The sequence below is a fragment of the Habropoda laboriosa genome, unplaced genomic scaffold, assembly GCF_001263275.1.
Source record: "Habropoda laboriosa isolate 0110345459 unplaced genomic scaffold, ASM126327v1 scaffold718, whole genome shotgun sequence".
Classification (NCBI taxonomy): Eukaryota; Metazoa; Arthropoda; class Insecta; order Hymenoptera; family Apidae; genus Habropoda; species Habropoda laboriosa.
Genome location: NW_017100942.1, coordinates 837,409 through 852,423, shown reverse-complemented (window position 1 = coordinate 852,423; position 15,015 = coordinate 837,409). Strand labels below are relative to the sequence as shown.

General features: G+C 39.5%; 1 protein-coding gene across 1 annotated transcript in view; it reads left to right on the top strand.

The window, feature by feature from the left end:
* LOC108577664 (poly(rC)-binding protein 3) overlaps nucleotides 1-15,015 on the top strand; it is a 181,617-nt gene that overhangs the window by 56,448 nt on the left and 110,154 nt on the right. Inside the window, exon 2 of the mRNA XM_017940852.1 lies at nucleotides 1,945-1,984. The gene's annotated coding sequence lies outside the window, so the exon portion shown is untranslated. The remainder of the gene's footprint in view (nucleotides 1-1,944; nucleotides 1,985-15,015) is intronic.

Genomic DNA, 15,015 nt, shown 5'->3' with positions numbered 1-15,015 from the left:
TGTCGAAAATGGGTTATGATCATTTTTATTAGAACGTTTACGAAAATATCTTCGAGAATGTTTCGCGTGGTAGAATTTTTCTGTGTGTTTTTGGAGAGGTTTTTGGGAGCTGTGCGGAGATGGTAGGAATGTTAAATAGAATAGTGATGTTTGGTGGTGTTTTGTGGGAAGAAATGTGTCGAAAATGGGTGTGATTGTTATTATTGTTAGCCTATTTATGAAAATATTTTATGTGGTGATTTTGAAAATTTCTGATTTTGGTGCTTTGGAGAAAAGAGATAGTGGTATTTGATGAGATAAATGACAAATTTTTGATAAAAGGGAGTTCAATTTTAAATTTTTTTCGGAAAATTTAAAATTTAATGCATTCTAAAATCCCAAAATTCTGAAATTGAATGCATTCTGAAATTCTAAAATTCTAAACTTCTAAAATTCTAAAATTGAATGCATTCCGAAATTCTAAAATTCTAAAATCCCAAACTTCTAAAATTCTAAAATTGAATGCATTCTGAAATTCTAAAATTTAATACATTCTAAAATTCTAACATTGAATGCATTTTAAAAATCTAAAATTTAATGCATTCGAGAATTCCAGAACTCCAAAATTTAGTGCAATCTTTTCTAAAAAATTTGAAACTTAGTGCATTCTTTTTCCTTTGTACAATAAAAACCACTGTCAACACCACTTTCTCGTTCCACCACAATCCGTCCACAGTATACCACAATTAACAACAAAAATTGAAGCTTTCCAATAAAACACATTCACGTATTACACTATCGAAGATTCCGTCCCGAAAAACATTGCCCTCCACTATCGTGGAGTCTCGCGGAAATTTTTTGGCAACGGAGCAGAGATCGTCAAGTTAAACACGCACGGTGTTTTTTCAACGAATTGAAATTCGTTAGTTGAAGTTCGCCAACGCGCTGTTTCACGTTCATTGTCGATCGAATTCTCTCTCTTTCTCTCTCCCAGTTTTTCTTTTTTCTGTCTGTCGGTGTTCCAGCCTCGTCGGATTATTGAAGCGGTTGTTACCGCTAGAGAAAACTCGATAACTTCGATTTCCTGTACAATGTAAAACGAGCCGCGTTACCACGAGTTGCACTCCTACGAAATTTCCTGTTTAATTTCGTATCGACGTTTTCGCGAAATTGTTGTTTCTGTTTCTCTTTTTCTATTCGCTTCTTTTTTTTTTTTTATTCAAATCGTAACACAAATCCGAATTGATGAAAAAACTGGACTCTCGTGACTGCTCTTCGTCGGAGAATGTAAACGTAGTTGCAGCGGGAAAAAAGGAAACGAACGTGCGCAAACGGAACTTTTTCACGAAGAAAATCGGGGAAACAGCAAGTCACGGTGTTTATCTGTCACAGTGATTCAATTTGAACGAAATGCGTATTTCTTTGGACAATGTACTGTATACTTCCTCTTTGTTTTGTTTTTGGAACGATTCGTGGGGGTAGTAAATAAAAAAGACGGACGAAAATTCTGTTATTTATATACAATTCATATCTATTTAATTTTGATACGTTTTGAAAATTTTTTCAACTCGGAGATAAAAATGTGATTTCAATTTTAATCGTAACGAGAAATCATATCGTAAAGAAATTTTAAAAATATGCTAAATTAATAAAAACATTAAATTTATACGATACAAAATTTGAAACAAAAATAAAATGGAATAATTTGACTTTGGGAAAAGTGAAAATTCTTTTAAATATTCCTTGCATATTTTACATTTTATTGCAAATTAATGTCTTTTTGATCATCAACATAATTTTCCCTCGTTTCATTCTTTTTAATTATCGACATAATTTTTTCCTATTTTATTCCTTTTAATCGTTAACGTAATTTTCCCTCGTTTTATTCTTTTTAAACATTGACGTATTTTCTCTATTCCGTTCTTTTTAAACGTTAACATAATTTTCCTCGTTTTATGCTTCCAGATATCAGTATCGTACAAGAGGAACGTGGAATAATCGTATGGTGAGTGTTGAACCCGCCAAAAGTCTTACTTCCTTTCATTTTCAACGCTTCTCTCTTGGTATTTCATTAAGAAAGTGCAAACATCGCGGAGCTTTTCGCATAAAAATTTTCTTCTTCTTCAAAGTATGCATTCCATTTGATAAAAAAAAAAAAATGTTCAAACTTCCCGAGAGTAGCAGTTTTAAAGCTGGAACGCTAAAAACAGGGTTCAGAAGTTACGACTTTTTTACGAATCTCAAATCTCGAGAAACTCTTAACGAAGTGCGCTTGTCTAAAAAGGAAGTAGCCTTCCGATGCATAAATCTCTTTGAAGAAATCCTGATATTTCGTAAAATCGTCGTAAAATTGCAAACAGAAAAAAAATACAATTGTTCGATATTTATTTTCCTCTAATAAAATTCAATATTTTTCTTAAAAATACAAGCCAAATTATATTCCACGATCGTCGATAGCCATTTGGTGTATATTTTTTTTAACTTAAGCAAACCTTGATTACAATCCCGACTAGAATTTCAGTTAGACATGCCTAAAGACGAATGTGGGCCTAATGCGGAAACGATTAGGCATACCTAAATGCTGCAAGCCTAATCGTTGCCGCATTAGGTCTTAATTCGGAAAGAATAATGCATGCCTAAGTTGGGCATTCCTAACAGTTACCATACGTGGCCCAAATGGGCGTGGCCGAGCGCACGCCTAAGTTAGGCGTTCCTAACAGTTACCATACGTGGCTGGAATGGGCGTGGCCGAGCGCACGCCTAGGTTGGGCATTCCTAACAGTTGCCATGCGTGGCCCAAATGGGCGTGGCCGAGCGCACGCCTAAGTTAGGCGTTCCTAACAGTTACCATACGTGGCTGGAATGGGCGTGGCCGAGCGCACGCCTAGGTTGGGCATTCCTTACAGTTGCCATGCGTGGCCCAAATGGGCGTGGCCGAGCGCACGCCTAAGTTGGGCATTCCTTACAGTTGCCATGCGTGGCCCAAATGGGCGTGGCCAAGCGCACGCTTAGGTTGGGCATTCCTAACAGTTGCCATACGTGGCCCAAATGGGGATGGCCGAACGCACACCTAAATTAGCTGGAGTGGGGCTCTGAAACTTATATGTAGGAATATTTACAGATATCTCAGTGTTGGACGTACACTTGCGTGAGAGCTTTCAACAAGATTTGAAATTTTATTAATGTCTCCCAATGACAGCCTAATAAAGCTAATGTGGGCCTAATGCGGCCCTAACGCGGCTTTTCCAATTAGGCGGTCGTGAATATTCCACGTTACATACCGCATGCGGTCCTAACAGGCAAATTAGACTAGCCTAATGCGGACCTAATATCTGTCTAACTGAAATTTCTAGTCGGGATTGATTTCCCGATAAAAATCCAAATGACAATATTTGTCCGATAAATGTTTAATGCGTCAATTTTGTAAAGTTCGCGAATGTTGTGAATGAAATTGAACAAGTTTCCCGAGTGAAACGTTTGCGGTATCGTTTTAGAGAAACTGCCGTTTCAAAGACTACAGGCGAAACTCAATTTTCTCCCCATTAAACGAATCGTCACGAGTTACAAAAGAATTCGATATCGTTGAAATTAAACAAACGTTTCTGGGAACATGCGAGAAAACTCAATTCTCGTCGAATTACACAAATCTCTTCGACATTGAGGTAAAATTCGTTTACATTGGATGTGGACAAAAAATGTAATTATTAATCGTCGATTTGTCGAGAAAAAGTATATACTTTTTCAGTGAGAAAAATTGAGGGAAATTTAAGTTTGTTCGATACTTGATGCGCTTAGAAATCTAGAGAAATGAATTTTTAGAGTAGAAAGGGTTGAGGAATTAGTATTTCAGATTTTTACACGTTCTAAAGTAATCTGTTCAAAAGTGTTTAGTAGAAATTAAAATTAATCATAGAGAATAATCTCAGTGACAATTGATATTTAAGATTTTTATACATTCTAAAGTAGTTTGTTCAAAAGTGATTAGCAGAAATTGAAATTAATCGTGGAGAATAATTTCAGTGACGATTAATCTTTTTATTTTTTGTTGTTCTTCTTTAATAATGTGTATAAAGACTAGAAAAATTGAGTTTCACATTAAATCGGTTAATAGGAGAGGAACCAAATTTAATTTTCAATGAAATCAATCCGCACGAGTTAATCGAACGCACAGTATCTTTCGCCGATTTGGAGAAACTTCGGCCCCTCCGTGGAAAGAAGAAAAATTCGATTTTCGGTTAAATTAATTCATCTCACGTTTCACAAAATAATAAAAATTTTAAATTCAACATAACCTAAATTTCGTTCCTAATAAAATCAATTCGCATGAATTTTAGAAAAATGCACTTATCTAAGATTCTTATCTAAGAATCAACAAATTTTTATTACTTTCTTTATTTAAACAATTCCATCAAATCTCTCAGAAATTTTTTTTCCCGCTCGATCCAGGAATTTTCCTTTTTTCCTCTGAAAAGGAAACTTGTTTCGAATTTGGGTTAAATTAATTCATCTCACGTTTCAAAGTGTAAAAAATCTAAAATTCAATACAAACTAAATATCGTTTCTAATAAAATCAATTCGCATGAATTTTAGAAAAATGCACAATATTCTTATCTAGAAATCAACAAATTTTAATTCCTCTCGTTAATTCTATAATCCCATCAAATTTCTTAGAAACTTTTTTTCCCGCTAAATCCAGGAATTTCCTCTTTTTCACTGAAAAGGAAACTCGTTTCAAATTTGTGCTAAATTAATTCATCTCACGTTTCACAAAAATGTAAAAAAATCTAAAATATCTTTAGAAAAATTCGCAATAATTCTTAGCTAACGAATAAATTTTAATTCCCCCCGTTAATTCTACAATTCCGCGAAGTTTCTCAGAAATCTTTTTCCCCGCTCGAGCCAGGAATTTCCTGTTTTCCCGGTGAAAAGGAAACTCGATTCGAAATTTGGGTTAACAGGAGATCGATATCGGGCTGAGTGAAGCGTGTATTAACATCGCCAGGCACGTAATGCTTTGCCCGGTTAAATGTTATGCATGCGTATAATTGCTAATAAAGAGAGGGCCGCGTTTATTTAGCCCCGCGCCTCCACGCGCTCCGAAAATTGTCGCCAGCACGACGTTTAATATGGAACAGAGGATTCGTAGTTCGGCTTGGTGCCGCTTCAAACGTTCTGCTATGGCTTCTAAATAATTAATCCCCGTGTATAGCACGCGCAGAATGCGCGAATTATGCTCAATTACGGCGCAGCGTGCATTATCGAAGTGTCGGCGGATGCTTCGTGTCGCGAATATAGACTGTTTTTGTGAAATCAGTTTCTTTTCCTGCGAAAATTTCACTCTTCGTTCGGAGAGATAGAGGAATTTTTGCATTTTTCAACGACGAATTTGAAAAATGAAGCAAAATAAAATGCGTTATTTTTGAGGACGATTTTTAATCCTTTGTGGATGATTTGCAGTATAAAAAAAATACGTGTCGAATATTTTTTTGAGATCTACTGTGTAGCAGAGTTTCATTGAAATCGATGATCATCGCTTCAGAATCTGATTTTTTAACATTTTCGCATTCGGGCCACTAGGTTAGAAGTATTTTAAATTTCCACGTCCAGGCCGCTAGGTCGAAAATTTTTGCACGCTGAAATTTGACATCTAATATGAAAAATAGAAACGACTGCGATATTTTTTCTTCAATTAAATGGAAGTGAAAATTTTTAAGATTTTCGTGATCGGGTTGAAAATTTTTGCACGCTGAAATTTGACATCTAATATGAAAAATAGGAACGACTGCGATATTTTTCTTTAATTAACCCTTTGATAGAGTCGTGATATGCATTCACAAAATCCTATGAACGCAACCAGCACACTTATATATTTTGGAGTGACTATGAACTCGTGGTTTACTATATTTGAGGAAAATGTAATTTTGATATAATTTAATTAAAAAAAAAAAAACTTGGGTTTTTAGTTAGGCGGGGTAGTCGAACAGAAGGTAGTCAACACGAGGTATTAAACACAGCACAATATATTTAACATGTAAGCGAGACGCTACAACCGTACACGAGCGCGCAATGAAGGAACAGCCCAAGCCACGCGTGCTCTCGGGGGAAAAACAGTCGGTCTCCGCACGCGGGCACTTCGAATACTTCAACAAAAACTGTAGTAGTGACCTAATTATGTGTTACACAAGCAATCAGTACTTCGACTTGTCAGTCCTACGTCCTCCAAAGGTTAAATGGAAGCGAAATGCTAACCATTCTTCTCATCTCCTATCTAATTTAAAGAAAAAAAAAATGAAATCGATAGTTCCATTAATTTTAGAGAAAACAGCTTGCAACCCTTTCTCTGCAAAAGTGCAAAAATGCGTCAGTCTTCGATTTAACGCAATAGTGCGTCCTCCAACGCGAAAGGGTTAACATACAAAATAATTTCTCAAACAAACCATCCCTTACCCCACACCCTTTAATTACCTTATAAACCTCCACTCTAAAGAACATACGCTATAAGGAACATTTCACATTCCCGCTCTTTTCGTCCTCTCCCAAGCAAAATTCCCCGCTTGCTATAAAAATAGAAACCCCGGATCCCTCCGCACAAAGAACCACAATCTTCGCGAACTATGCGGGTTCCGTCCGATTAATTTCGCGCGCAAGGTGTGCTTGAACGGCTCTCGGCCGTCTAAAAGCCTCCGGTTTCCGTCTGAATCGGCGTCGATCCATAAGCGATGAAAAATAAACAGCCTTCTTCTTCCCTGTCCCTCTCTCCCACTCCCAGCTGGTTTTAATTAAGCCCCGAAAAAAGGCCGCATCGTACCAGGCACAATGGCGTCGCGAGAGACAGCCCGTGGAACGAGCGGATCCTCGAAAGACAGGAAGGATCCAGCGGGAACGCCGCGGTGGGCTCCCGGGTCTGGTTAATTATCTAATCGACCTCTTCCGTGGACAATATCCCTCGGGTCCTTTAAACGTGCCGTCCGGTTTCTCGGTAAACTTCCGTCATCGAGCGAAACGCCGACGGCAAATAAAAATGTTAATTACAGGGATTCCTCCGTTGGAGAGAAAGACTCCTTTTCATCCCGCTGAGTCTCGCGGGTCTCGACGAGTTCTCTGTACACAACGCCGCGAGTTTCGCGAGGAAAGGGCAGAAGAAGAGGAATCCTGGCTTTGTACGTGAACTATTCTACTGCTGCTCTCTCTGCGTCCAATTTTTCAGGCATCGTTACGCTGAATCGAGTGATACAGCCGGTGCCCACTTAACTGTTGCTGCCCGGGCAGAGATTGTTGTTGTTTGCGACTGACACGGTGTCTGGGATCGAGGAGACGCGGAAGAAGGCTGCTTTCGGTGACTGAACTTGGCTTTGTTTGGATGGAATTCGGTTTTGGAATTTGTTGGGTGTCGGGGATTCTTCGTTCCAAGTTGGCAGTCGAAACGCGCGTTCTTGCATTCAACTTGCATTCGTAATAGCGCAGATTTGGCGTGAGCCTAAATTTTGTCGTTGAAAATTAGGACCGAAGATTTTCTAATTTGAGAATTTGGTCGATTTTATCTTAGAAATTTGTTGCTCCCTTTGTTCCATGTTTGCATTCCCCTCCAAGAATTTTAACGGAAGGCTAAAAATGTCAATTAAAATTAGGACCTTAGTTGATGCCCAGCATGAAGTCGTTTTAAAAATATTTCTATTGGGAAAGGTGCAATAATAGTTTTGCTTCAGAATTTTAGGGTATTTCTTGCACCTTTCAATTGTATCGACAAAGTGGACGACCAGAATTCGAGTAAATGTTCAATTATCGAAACCATTAATAATATATAAACAGCACAATCTGTTGGCGAAACTTGTAAATCTGACGTTACCCTCAGCGTTGATATTCATTGCCGTCAGCTGGACAATCTGATGCAAAGCCTTGCAATCATTTGCATTTAGTGAAGCAACGAGAAATTGTATGCATGCCACTGTGCAGTCATATGGTGAACTGTCAACACGCATAAATTGAAAGTACATAGTTTCCTAGTTTTCCTAACATTTCTAGTACTTTGCGTCGATGGACTCGGCATGTTATAATCGTCTTTCGATTTAAGATAAGAGAATTGGTGATTCTGCTTGGAACAGAAGAAAATTATCACCAATTAAAATCTCATAACGTAATTTTGATTATTTTCTAAAACAAGGGAAGATTTATTCTTTCGTGCCAACCATAACTGAAAAGTATCACAAAAATCCATATAACAACACTCACAAATAAAAAAATCAAAGAGGTTTGATCAAACAGAGTAAATTTTCTCAAGATTTATTCCTTGGTGCCAACCATAACTGAAAAATATCAGAAAAATTAACATCACAACCCCCACAAATAAAACAAAACAATTTCCTAAGAGTCGAAAAACAAAGCTCGTGAAAATTAAAGCATAAAAATCGAATAATTACAACCGAGACTCTTCACAAATCCGTGCAACTAAAGCACCGGCGATTTATCTTCCAAATTATCCGACAGTAACAACAACGTCGAAAAAGCGGCAGCTGCACTCTCTCGAACAACGAAACAATTTACCACGAAGCTGGCAGACAACACCCAAGCGTAAAGCTCCGACGCTTCATGCGGCACAATCTCCCGCGAAACGTTCAAAAAATTCTACCGTATGCAATTCTGCTGCCTAGAACCGCTTGGTTACAATGATAAAAGGGCAGCTTGCACGCATTCAACCTGGGTCAGTCAGTTCTTCCAAGTTAATTCAAATTATCCGACGCGAAACGAGATGAGCTCGGCGGAGCGCGAAGGGTCTGGCACTCGAGACGGCCCTGTATACAACCTCTCGTGGGCTCTCTCTCTCCGCGGCCTCCATATCGGGAGGCTCTCGCGATTTTTTAGGGGTTGCCGCGTGTAATCAGCCGAAATTCCGCGTCCTGAATCAATACCCAGCCGTCTCTCCCTCTTCTCTCCTCCACCTCCTGCGTCTCTTCCATCCGCCTACCGGTCCTTTCGATTTCCGAAACTTCCGCCTCATCGTCTTCGAGGCGTTATTACCTAGCAGCCGCGGGCATTTTCATTTCCTAGCCCCCGAATTTTCCATTTTCATCGGTTAGACGACGAGGTCTCCGCGCGAGAACCGCAACCATGATTCCCGATGCTTCGTGAGAGATAAGGATTAGCCGGGCTCGTCTGACAGGTGATTTGCTTTGAATTTTTCGAAGGGCGAGTCGTGTTATCGAGTTACTGTGACAGCTCTCCACGCCGAAGATTTTTCTCGTGGAATTTTTCGCAGAGATACATGGTAAATGTAAGTTGATTGATGAGTATTTTTTTTTAGGTTTGTAACTTTCTGCTTGGTGTAGAAGATGAATTGTCGAGGTGGAAGTAGAATGCAAATGTATCAGTTGGGGTATTTCTTAGAGAAATTTTAAGGGGTGATTCTAGAAGTCGAAATAAATAGAAAATGAAGAATAAAGAAATTGCGTTCGAGGCTCCGTTTTATAGTTATCGACGTTTGCAAATATCCCCGTGACCGAGCAACCCTTCATACACCGAATATAGGGCACGTCAAGACACAGGGGCACGGTGATCCTCGAAACCAACGACACGCGGACAAGTTTACCTCGTAGAAGTCGTAGAGAAGAAGACAGTGACGTACCGTTTGTTTCACCAGGACACAGGTGCATGTCGGGAAGTTCTTCAAATGTGTGCTCCATTATATCCTGCAACCAGAACGTACAATACACACGTATCTCTAAAAAACGAAAATTAAACTAAAATTACACTAAAATGCAATTAAACTATACTCAAACCTAATTAACTTATTACTTTAAAAATTTATAAATTAGAAAAAAAGAGAAGATACACGCCACAACAGAAACTTATACGCCATAATATTCAACTTAAACCTCGTAATATCAATTTAGCCGTCACAGAATAGTACGGTCCACTGAAAACCCTAACAACTACTATACTTAAACACGACAGTACGAGGGTATTGCGCCGAGTACGTAGCATTCTTATCTCGTACAGTCCTCCCGATATTCCAGTGAAAACCATTCTGCGGATTCTTTCACGAACTTGAAGCAGCACCCTTTTCGCTGCCCTCCGACCCTCTTGCACAGATTCTCTCCTAGCCAGCTTTCTTCGACTCGTGGTCACGACGGACAGATACAGCCGGGCGGAGGATAGTGCTGTTAACAACGGTATGGAGATCCGGTGGGATTATTGGCTGCTCCTCCGGTTTCGAACGAGGGCGAAACGAGGCCGGCTGGTATTTGTTAATGTGCCCCTGGAAGAGGTTTTTTTTTCCTGAGCTTCTTTTCGGGGAGAAAGAGAGAGGGAGAGCCACGGTCGGTCGGATAGCTGGAGCTTTTCGACGAGAGATTTTCTCTCTCCGGTCCCTTTGAATCCTTGCCTCCTTCGAGCGAGGATATTCCACGATGTACATACTTGTTCCACTTTGGTTATTTCGTTTATTTTATACGCCGCTTGCCCTGCACACTTTTTCCGCCTCGATTTTGCGCCCGTTGAATGTTTAACGGTGTTTGGAGCGGCGGTTCTTTTCACGGGGACGCGATCATCTTTTAACGAGGACTTTGGCCAATTTTCAGGGTGATCGAATTCACTCGATGATGTTCGAGTGATTGATACTTCGTTGATAAGTCAGATGCTTTATGATATACTGAGAGATGCAGGAGAATTGGAAAGATAGCTGTGTTAATTGTCAGTACTGTGAAGGCAGTAACTTTAGCAAGGAGATATTAAAGAAATATTGAAGATTCATAAAACGATATTTTCAAATATTAAAAAATATAATAATTTTGTAGAAATAGTAGCATCAAGAGAATTATCATGCTTTTGATTCAACTTTTACAGGAAACGAAAACTGAGTAAAATCTGGATTTTAAAGTCCAGATCTTCTGTTCAATTCTTTATCCAAAAATGGTCAACAGCAGTCAAATTTCATGTGCATTGTTAAATTTGTCTTTTTATCCGCGTAATAAATTCCTCATCCGTTGCGTTACATGGCTACTTGAAGAACAACATCCATCAACTGGGGACTTAGAGGGCCAGCTCTCGGAGTGTTCGAGCAACTTAACTTCCAAGGAACTTTTAATGCAACCATTTAACCACAGAAACATCTTACCCTTCAACAAAGTATCCTACCTGGAAATCTGGCTCTCTGGTTACCGTGAAACGTTGTTAATCAATTTATTACATCGGGAAGAGGTGTCGCGTGTGCGTATTACATTTTCGAGTTGGTGGTTAGTTTTGGACTAAGTGTGTTCTCAAGGTAATTTGTATTCGTTCATACGTAACACGTTATTTCATGCTTTCTTTAATAGAAATTAGTACACTCAACAGTTATAAAATTTTTCACAATTCATCGTGAAAGTAGCTTAATCAAAAATTATATTTCGATATTAATTTAGCTCTAAATATAAAAAATTGTTAGGTCCGTGTCTTCTTTAAATTCTGATACAAATTTCAATTTTCTCACAAACAAAGTCTCGTGGTAAAATATTTTACTCTCAACTGTGCCACATTTTAAGGAACTCCGTTTAAAAATTTTAAATTACGTTTAAAATTTCACTATTTTGACAATTTAATAATTAAATTTATCAAAGTTCTACTATACAAATTATTACATAGTGCGATAATTTTTAAATAAAATTCAGCGACGTCCATCACCTCTCAGCTTCACATATTATTAAACCTAGTTCGAGGCGAATCGAACAGAGTGTCATTCAAGCGACACAGAAACGAAGTCAGAAATTCGTATGTTCGTGATTTTCGTCGGAGTTTGCGAAAGGGTTAAAAGCGAATCGTGGTTCCACCCCTATAATATCCCGGATTTACAAGGTTAATACCGTCGACAGCAGAGAGAGAGAGAGAGAGAGAGATCTTGGCGGTAAATTGCACGATGCCAGAACGAGTTCCTTCGTTGTTCGTTTATGCAGCTTGTTCGATGACTTAACGGCACATCGTAAACTGCGATTATCAGCGTGATTCGGTGGTGCAAATCCCGCGTTTACGCGGCCAATCGAGGGTCGAAACGACAGGGATTTACTTTTAAAGATGACCCGGTTTATCCTGTGAACGAAAGGGTCGTTGGATTCATTTATTAGACGGTGAAGTGATGCATTGGCGATGAAGATGCGAAGCTTGAAAATTCGGGACTTTCGATGGTTTTCTTTGAATTTTTGATGAAAATAAAAATAGCGACAAGACGAAAGTGCGAAGCTTGAAAATTCTGGCCTGCTGATTATTTTTTTCGAATTTTTGGCGAAACTGAAAATATCGTAAATTTCTTGTTTTTCAATTTACGTAATTCAGGTGTGATCGTTATCTTCGCACAGGTGACACCAGAAATATTTCTGCATTACTCTTTTTTCTATGGTATTTTCAAAACTTGTTAATTAGGTCTTGATTTATTAGAAATTGAAGATATCTGGAATTTCTTGTTTTTTAATTCTGGTAATTCAGGAGTGGTCCTTGTGTCCCTTCACAGGTGAAACGAACTTTGCTTCCTTCTTTTTGCAAAGAAATCATTTTTTACCCGAAACAAACTGACGAAAGCAGACCTTGAGGAAAGTTTCTGAGCTTCGAAACAGTTTCAAACCTTGACCTAGAAATCTCCCTCGCTACTTCACCCTGGAAAAAAGCTATAAACGTATTATATATAGCATTTTATTTGTTAAAATATAACATACCTTCCATAAAATGAAGTGACTTCGTATGGTACACTCTTGAATTAATCTCAACAAATCTATCGTATCACGAAAAACAAAACAAAATATAGCTTCCCATTTAGAAAAAATTAACTTTGCCTTGAAACTTCTCGATGCTCAAAAAGAATTAAAATTTTCCAAAAAATTAACTTCGCCTCGACACTTCTCACACTATTTCACCTGTCGAAAAACACTACTTACACAACATTATGTTCCCCGTCATTCTAAACACAAAGAAGAGAAAAAAACAAAATACAACTTTCCATTTAAAAAATATTAACCTTGCCTTGAAATCTCTCACCCTACTTTACCTACTAAAAATCATACTAAACACACACACACAAAATACAGCTTTCCATTTAAAAAAAATTAAAAAAATGAAACACCTAAAACTATTTATACCACATTATGTTCCCCATCGCACTAAACGCCTAAAACTATTGTGAAATTTGGTTAAATACTTTTGTGTTTATTAGAATAAAAGCAACCCCACACGTCGCCCGTGCTGTTCACTTATAATCTCTCCTTTTATTCTTCTCACCGCTGCTCCGATTCGCTCTCTTCCTGCTCGATGCTTCTCGTTCTTTTTCCCACACACGCATCTCACACTCTCCTTCCTTTTCTCCACGCACGCATCCACATACACACACTCACACACGCCGCGATCGGCTTGACAACCCAAGTTGTCTAAATATAACAAATGAGCCACGCACGATCGTCTTCCATTCGTTCTTCCTTTGCAGGCCATTCACTCTTTCAAAACCCCCCAACACTGTTTATATCACATTGTATTCCCCATCGCGCTGACTTTTGCAAGAACACTTTTTCGAAATCTTCCTTCTCAAGTATCCCACAATGTCCGTTTAAAAAATACACCCTAAACGCATCACGCTCCCTGTTAACCCTTTCGTTACGGCAGTCCGGTCCGCTGGAGTGACGCCACTGAACGGGGCACCGCGCCGCCGGAGTAACGCCACTGAACGCGTGATTCTTGTCCCGATTGCTTCCAAACCAGTGCATGTTTTGTTTTTGGACCAAAGAATGACAAGTGCCATCGATGTGCAAGATGCATACAAACAAAAGGAACAAGAATGTCGCGGGGTCGGTGATCCAGTGGTACAACGCTGACGCCGGCTACAGCCGGCGCTCGTACACACAGGTCTATATCCGGCGCTCGTAACGAAAGGGTTAAGGATACTTAAGTTAGACCAGGTTTACGATACGGACGCGACTCTCTCCTATTTTTGAGATTAAGGTTTGAATACGCGTTTCATGTTTTCGTTCGTTAATTATTCCTTGTTGTCAGGATGGCTCGAAACCTCTCATAAAAGCGGAGAATTTCGAGTTTTCTTCGTGCATCTCAATAGCAATTGACGTATCATAAACCCGCGCGAGCCCAGGCACCTAGTTACCCTGGGTTTTTCCCATAAGCCCAGGTGACGCGTACTTCACGCAAAACACCGCCTCCTTGAGGGTGAGTGGTTGGCGTTGGGCGGTGACCAAGGCCCGAACGTGAGTGGGAGTCTTGGCCTCACACCGAAAACTCACCCCCGTCAAAGGACCCAAATGCGACCAGGGAAGGTCGCAACGAGACAACCGGAACACAAAAAAGGTTAAGAGCAAAAAGTTTAGGCGATCACACAGTCGCTTCATTTTTCAATCGATTCTCGACGACGTGTCAGAATTGAACACTCCCTGTCTCTCCCAGCATGATACGTCGGGAATCGACGTTCCACCCTCGAGATCATTCATTTCGAAGGACCGTTCGAGCTGTGCAGACGAGATCCTGCGCGGCTCTGGCGGAAAGGAAGAACGGCGAGCTCTGGCGAATTTAATAACTCGAGTTGGGTGCCTGGCTCCTCGGGATACGAGATGAAGTTGAACTCCGCGGGCTGAACATATGTAAGATTGTCGAGTGGGAGTTTATACGAAGAGTGGTTCCTTTATATGTACATACACACATATATGTATACGTACAGGAATATGGGGGTTGAAGTTATTCGAAACTGCTGGGCTCGTAGTTTGGCCGGATGAAGCACGAGCATTCCAGTTGCAAAACTTGCTCTGTATAAATAAAAAGAGGCTTCGAAGGAGGATGTATTTGTTCACGATGGGAGTTTCTACGCTCGCTTGCCTCCGCGGTAAATACGTAGAAACGGGAAAGGTTCCACGGGCCCCAGTCGAGCTTAAAAAGATTACGACTCTCTGTTTTGTTTTTCTTTTTTTTTTTTGTGGATCATAGAGAAGGGATTTGTGGAAAATTGATTTCATTTTTTTCTCTTTTTTTTTTTGTTTAACCCTTTCGCGACTAGCGCCGGTTATATCCGGCATCCACTAAATG